The sequence below is a fragment of the Chlorocebus sabaeus genome, chromosome 1 (genome assembly GCF_047675955.1).
Source record: "Chlorocebus sabaeus isolate Y175 chromosome 1, mChlSab1.0.hap1, whole genome shotgun sequence".
NCBI lineage: Eukaryota > Metazoa > Chordata > Mammalia > Primates > Cercopithecidae > Chlorocebus > Chlorocebus sabaeus.
Genome location: NC_132904.1, coordinates 98803894 through 98811895, shown reverse-complemented (window position 1 = coordinate 98811895; position 8002 = coordinate 98803894). Strand labels below are relative to the sequence as shown.

Sequence of the window (8002 nt, the reverse complement as noted above, 5' to 3'; positions counted from 1 at the left end):
GAAGAAAACCTAGGCAATACCATTCAGGACATAGGCATGGGCAAGGACTTCATGACTGAAACAGCAAAAGCAATGGCAACAGAAGCCAAAATTGACAAATGGTATCTAATTAAACTAAAGAGCTTCTGCACAGCATAAGAAACTACCATCAGAGTGAACAGGCAACCTACAGAAGGGGAGAAAATTTTTACAATCTACCCATCTAACAAAGGGCTAATATCCAGAATCTACAAAGAACTTAAACAAATTTACAAGAAAAAATCAAACAAACCCATCAAAAAGTAGGCAAAGGACATGAACAGACACTTCTCAAAAGAAGACATTTATGCAGCCAACAGACACATGAAAAAAGGCTCATCATCACTGGCCATCAGAGAAATGCAAATCAAAACCACAATGAGATACCATCTCATGCCAGTTAGAATGGCAATCATTAAAAAGTCAGGAAACAACAGGTGCTGGAAAGGATGTGGACAAATAGGAATGCTTTTATACTGTTGGTGGGACTGTAAACTAGTTCAACCATTGCGGAAGGTAGTGTGGCGATTCCTAAAGGATCTAGAACTAGAAATACCATTTGACCCAGCCATCCCATTACTGGATATATACCCAAAGGATTATAAATCATGCTGCTATAAAGACACATGCACACGTATGTTTATTGCAGCACTATTCAGAATAGCAAAGACTTGGAACCAACCCAAATGTCCATCAATGATATACTGGATTAAGAAAATGTGGCACATACCATGGAATACTGTGCAGCCATATAAAAGGATGGGTTAATGTCCTTTGTAGGGACATGGATGAAGCTAGAAACCATCATTCTCAACAAACTATCACAAGGACGGAAAACCAAACACTGCATGTTCTCACTCATAGGTGGGAATTGAACAATGAGAACACTTAGACACAGGGTGAGGAACATCACACACAGGGGCCTGTCATGGGGCGGGGGGATGCGGGAGGGCTAGCATTAGGAGATATACGTAATGTAAATGACGAGTTAACGGGTGCAGCACACTAACATGGCACATGTATACATATGTTACAAACCTGCAAGTTGTGCACATGTACCCTAGAACTTAAAGTATGATAATAAAAAAAAAGACCAAAGGTAAATAAAACCACAAAGATGGAAGAAACCAGAGCAGAAAAGCTAAAAATTCTAAAAACCAGAGTACCTCTTCTCCTCCAAAGGATTGCAGCTCCCTGTCAGCAATGGAAGAAAGCTGGAAGGAGAATGACTTTGACAAACTGATAGAAGCAGGCTTCAGAAAGTCTGTAATAAACTTTTCCCAGCTAAAGCAGCATGTTCAAACCTATCACAAGGAAGCTAAAAACCTTGAAAAAAGATTAGATGAATGGTCAACTAGAATAAATAGTGTAGAGAAGACCTTAAATGACCTAATGGAGCTGAAAACCATGGCACGAGAACTTCATGACGCATGCACAAGCTTCAATAGCCAATTTGATCAAGTGGAAGAAGGGGTATCAGTGACTGAAGATCAAATTAATGAAATAAAGTGAGAAGACAAGTTTAAAGAAAAAGAGTAAAAAGAAACGAACGAAGCCTACAAGAAATATTGGCCTATGTGAAAAGACCAAATCTATGTTTGATTGGTGTACCCGAAAGTGATGGGGAAATGGAATCAAGTTGGAAAACACACTTCAGGATATTAACCAGGAGAACTTCCCCAACCTAGCAAGGCAGGCCAACATTCAAATTCAGGAAATACAGAGAACACTACAAAAAATACTCCTCGAGAAGAGCAACCCCAAGACACATAATTGTCAGATTCACCAAAGTTGAAATGCAGGAAAAAATGTTAAGGGCAGCCAGAGAGAAAGGTCGGGTTACCCACAAAGGGAAGCCCCTCAGACTAACAGTGGATCTCTTGGCAGACACCCTACAAGCCAGAAGAGAGTGGGGGCCAATATTCAACATTCTTAAAGAAAAGAATTTTCAACCCAGAATTTCATATCCAGCCAATTTCATAACCAGAAGTGAAGGAGAAATAAAATCCTTTACAGACAAGCAAATGCTGAGAGATTTTGTCACCACCAGGCCTGCCCTACAAGAGCTCCTGAAGGAAGCACTAAACATGGAAAGAAACAACCGGTACCAGCCATTGCAAAAACATGCCAAACTGTAAAGACCATCGATGCTAGGAAGAAACTGCATCAACTAATGGGCAAAATAACCAGCTAACATCATAACGGCAGAATCAAATTCACATATAACAATATTAACCTTAAATGTAAATGGGTTAAATGCCCCAGTTAAAAGACACAGGTTGGCAAACTGGATAAAGAGTCAAGATCATCAGGGTGCTGTATTCAGCAGACCCATCTCATGTGCAGATACGCACATAGACTCAAAGGGATGAAGGAAGATCTACCAAGCAAATGGAAAGCAAAAAAAAAAAAAAAAAGCAGGGGTTGCAATTCAAGTCTCTGATAAAACAGACTTTACACCAACAAAGATCAAAAGAGACAAAGAAGGCCATTACATAATGGTAAAGAGATCAATTCAACAAGAAGAGCTAACTATCCTAAATATATATGCACCCAATACAGGAGCACCCAGATTCATAAAGCAAGTCCTTGGAGACCTACAAAGAGACTTAGACTCCCCTACAATAATAATGGGAGACTTTAACAACCCACTGTCAACATCAGACAGATCAACAAGACAGAAGGTTAACAAGGATATCCAGGACTTGAACTCAACTCTGCACCAAGCAGACGTAATAGACATCTACAGAACTCTCCACCCCAAATCAACAGAATATACATTCTCAGCACCACATCACGCTTATTCCAAAATTGACCACATAATTGGAAGTAAAGCACTCCTCAGCAAATGTAAAATAACAGAAATCATAAGAAACAGTCTCTCAGACCACAGTGCAATCAAATTAGAACTCACATGAGAAAATGCTTACCATCACTGGTCATCAGAGAAATGCAAATCGAAACCACAGTCAGATACCATCTCATGCCAATTAGAATGGTGATCATTAAAAAGTCAGGAAATGACAGATACTGGAGAGGATGTGGACAAATAGGAATGCTTTTATACTGTTGGTGGGAGTGTCAATTAGTTCAACCACTGTGGAAGATAGTGTGGCGATTCCTCAAGGATCTAGAACTAGAAATACCATTTGACCCAGTGATCCCATTACTAGGTATATAACGAAAGGATTATAAATCATGCTACTATAAATATACATGCACACGTATGTTTATTTTGGCACTATTCACAATAGGAAAGACTTGGAACCATCCCAAATGTCCATCAATGATAGACTGGATTAAGAAAATGTGGCACATATATACCATGGAATACTATGCAGCCATAAAAAAGGATGAGTTATGTCCTTTGTAGGGACATGGATGAAGCTGGAAACCATCATTCTCAGCAAACTACCACAAAGACAGAAAACCAAACACCAGATGTTCTCATTCATAGGCAAGAATTGAACAGTGAGAACACTTAGACAGAGGGTGGGGAACATCACACACTGGGGCCTGTCAGGGGGTTGGGGGCTGGGGGAGGGATAGCATTAGGAGAAATACCTAATGTAAATGATGAGTTGATGGGTGCAGCATACCAACATGGCATACGTATACCTATAATAAAGTATAATAAAAAAGTATAATAATAAGTTTTTAAAAAGCATCTGACCATTTTAACTTTTGGGGTAAATGGAAATTAAGTGACTTACTTTTTTTTTTTTTTAGGCAGAGTCTTGCTCTGTCGCCAGACTGGAGTGCAATGGCATGATCTCGCTCACTGCAACCTCTGCCTCCTGGGTTCGAGCAATTCTCCTGCCTCAGCCTTGCATGTAGCTAGGATACAGTTGTCCGCCACCACGCCTGGCTACTTTTTGTATTTTTAGTAGAGACAGGGTTTCGCCACGTTGGCCAGGCTGGTCTTGAACTCCTGACCTCAGGTGATCCACCCGCCTTGGCCTCCCAAAGTGCTGGGATTACAGGCGTGAGCCACCACGCCCGGCCACTATTTGTATAGATAGGAATGAATTTAATTCCCTCCTCCTCTGTGAGAGCTATCTTTTTGAAAAAAAGTAGTTTATTGTCTTTACTGGTCATAAAATTAACACATACACAATCATAAGATTAGAAAATATGGACAATTAGGATAATGAGTATGATAGCTAACAGTTTTTTAGTATGCATGATGTGTTCAGCACTCTTTTAAATGCTTTACATATATAAATATGTTGAATTTCTCATGTTACCCATAAGGTAGGAAATATTATTGCCACCATTTTGCTGATGATGAAACTGAGAGGTATGGAAGGGCTAAGTTTTTTTCTCAAGGTTACACAACCAGATAATAAGGATCACAAATAATCACATTATCTAGAGACAATCATCATTTCAGTGAATATTTGCCATGCTTTTCTGTATCATATCTTTATTTAAATGAGACATTAAATGACAATTTTGTAACCTGCATTTTTTTTAGTCTGTCTTATTTATTTGTTACTCAAAAAATCTTATTTTTGACTAGATTCAGACTCGGAAGTAGAAGCTTGCAGAGAGGACAGTCTGTGTCTCTTATCAATCTGTTCTTGGTGCTTTTCTTTAGCTTCCTTCATTCTCTTGGCCAAAAGTTTAGCATATTCTGTAGCCACTTCCTTATTTTTCTTAATTCTGTGTTTCTTCAGAGCAATACGCCACCGTTTGTGCTGCAGTACACGTGGAGTAAGTAACAAGATACTGAATCTTGGGTGATTTGGTCCTAGGTTTCTTACCTTCTTTGTTTAACAGCTTTCTTACAACACACTGGTGGACATCATCATATTTAGAGAGACTGAAAAGTTTGCAGATTCAGCTAGCTCTTTTGGGCCCGAGGCGACAAGGCACCATAGTATCAGTCAGTCCAGGAATATCCTTCTCTCCTTTTTTTACAAAAACCAAGTTGAGAATGCTCACATTGGAATCCACAATGCAACCACAAGCAGATTTTCACTTTCTTTTTCCAGTTCTCCTTGGTCTGTAACAGGAATGCCTTTTATTCAGTAGCAGGTGGACATGGCCATTGGTCAAGACACCCTGATTCATAGGAAAACCTTGTTTGTTGTTTCCACCGCTGATTCAGACCACATAACCCTTCCAGTCTTTACCCAGAGCATCAGCAGCAACTTCTGTGGCCACACGCTTCTCATAAAAAGTATGAAGTTTGTGTCCATTGTCCACTTCAATGAGTTTCTGGCAGCCAGTGGCTGGGAAGGAGATGTTCAGCTTCATCTTGAAGCAGCTGATCACTTTCAGGGCACCATGAAAAAGAGCTGTAGCCTGCATTTTTAACTTAATAATATTACATCAACTGGACATGGTAGCACATGCCTATAGTCTCAGCTACTCAGGAGACTGAGGTGGGAGGATTGCTTGAGCCTAGGAGTTTGAGACCAGACTGGGCAATATAGTGAGACCCTGTCACTGAACAATTTTTGTAATTATCAGGGCATAGTAGAGGATGCCTGTAGTCCCAGCTACTCGGGAGGCTGAGGTGGGGGGATTGCTTGAGCCCAGGAGTTAAAGGTTGTAGTGAGCTGTGATCACACCACTGTGCTCCAGCCTGGGCAACAGAGCAATATCGCATCTCTGGTTAAAATAATAACAACAATAATATTGCATGGATAGCTTTCCATGGCAATAAACACAATCTTCACCATCATTTTTATGGCCACAGTGTTCCACTATATGAAGTTATGTAATATAGCCATGATATAGTACTTTAAACAATGTTGAGATGAACATCTTATCCATTCATTTTTTGTTCACCTGCCTGATATTTTATCTTGGTACAAATTTCGAGAAGCATTGTCACTAAATCCAAGAGAATACATCAGTTTATTTTATATACTTGAGTCTAGAGATAACTGTATTGTTTATGCATTATTTTCATCACTTTTCTAGATTGAATATTAACAATAAAATGGGTAATTAGGTGCCTTCCCATTAGAGAGGAAACAGATTGTTGTATGTTATTTTTTCACATCAAACTACTATCAGTAAATTTGGCAAAAATAAACAGATGAATATATTTCCCCATGAGCTCACTGGGCTTCTTCTCATAGTCTGTCACACTGAAAACATTTAATGGAGTTGTTAGCACCTTCTAGTGGTAAGAAAGCAAAATCTGACAGTGATGGCTCAGGTTTGTGTGGGTTGTTTTAAAGTAAAAAATCCAAACAGGAACAGAAAACCAAACACCACATGTTCTCACTCATAAGCGGGAGCTGAAAAATGGGAACACATGGACACAGGGAGGGGAACGTCATACACCGGGGCCTGTCAGGGGGTGGGGGACAAGGGGAGGGAGAGCGTTAGGACAAATACCTAATGCATGTGGGGTTTAAAACCTAGATGATCGGTGCAGCAAACCACCATGGCACATGTATACCTATGTAACAAACCTGCACATTCTGCACGTGTATCCCGGAACTTGAAGTAAAATTTTAAAAAATAAAATTAAAAGAAGAATGCAAAAAATAAAAATAAAAAAACATAATCTATAGCTTCATGGTATTTTTACTTTTTACTTTTCTTTCGTTTTGTTAATATGACTGCAAAGACTAGGAAAGTCCAAAAAATAAATCAGATATTTTGATGTTAATATGAGCATAATTTCATCTTAAGTATGAAACCATGTATTGTAGTTCAGCTCTAAAGGTCAAAATATTTCAGGGAATGTTAGGTGTTTTTTTTTAAAAAGGTCAACTTTTCCCACCATCTCAGACTTGTAAACACCTACTTAAACTGTAATTGTCTTTGTGGTTAATTACTTTTTTTTTTTTTTTTTTTTTGGAGACGGAGTTTCACTCTGTCACCCAGACTGGAGTGCAGTGGCCCGATCTCGGCTCACGGCAACATCCACCTCCCAGCAACCTCCGCCTCCCGGTTTCAAGCAATTCTGCTGCCTCAGCCTCCCAAGTAGCTGGGATTACAGGTGCCCATCATGCCCGGCTAATGTTTGTGGTTTTAGTAGATATGGGGTTTCACCATGTTGGCCACTGGTCTCAAACTCCTGAACTTAGATGATCCACCCACCTTGGCCTCCCAAAGTGCTGGGATTACAGGTGTGAGACACTGTGTCCTCCCAAAGTGCTGGGATTACAGGCGTGAGCCACCGCACCTGGCCTGTGGTCAATTACTTTCTATTTAACCTCCAGCTCAGCATAATACCACTGACTCATATTTACCTAGAAATGCTAACAGGATACATAGTATTGTGCTAAATCACATTCATCTGGCAACAAGAATAGATGTGACATTGTACATTTAGTAACAAAAGAAAGAAAATGCGGCCCTATTCAGAGGAGAAAGTACTGAAGAAGAATTATCCTCCTGTTTTTTCCAATTGCATTCCCTGCACCGAACGGTACAGCGGATCTCTGTCCTCATCTTATGGTGAGAAAATTTAAAACGCCACTATGAAGATCATCTATTTGACATGATTCAGAACTGTGAACATCATTAATTTGGCTCTTCCCTTATATGACAAGTCTTCCTAAGTTTTTCTTAGTTTCTTAGGACATTAAGAAAGTCCTAAGAGTGTTTCATAGTTCTGAGACTTAGACCTAAGACTATAATAGGGTTATGACCAAGAGGGGATTTGAGTATAAGATCAGTTGTAACTCCTAGCTGTGTCCTTCTGTTTCCAGAATATTCCTCCCCACCAGAAGCTCAGGTAGCCGGAGCTTCTGTTGGCACCACAGAAGCTGCTGTTGGCACCACACCTTCTGTAAAAATAACAAGGTGGCATGCTGAGGAGGCAGTGAGATACCACAGGACACATGAGAAATTCATCCAAGTTGGGCTCAAAATAAGCCCTTCCTGGCCGGGCATGGTGGCTCACACCTGTAATCCCAGCACTTTGGGAGGACACAGTGTCTCACACCTGTAATTCCAGCACTTTGGGAGGCCGAGGAGGAGTGGATCACCTGAGGTCAGGAGTTTAAGACCA

At 40.1% G+C, this 8002-nt stretch overlaps 1 pseudogene; it reads right to left on the bottom strand.

Moving 5' to 3' along the window:
• Positions 1-4526: 4526 nt before the first annotated feature.
• Positions 4527-5288, bottom strand: LOC103248331 (small ribosomal subunit protein eS6-like; annotated as a pseudogene).
• Positions 5289-8002: the final 2714 nt, after the last annotated feature.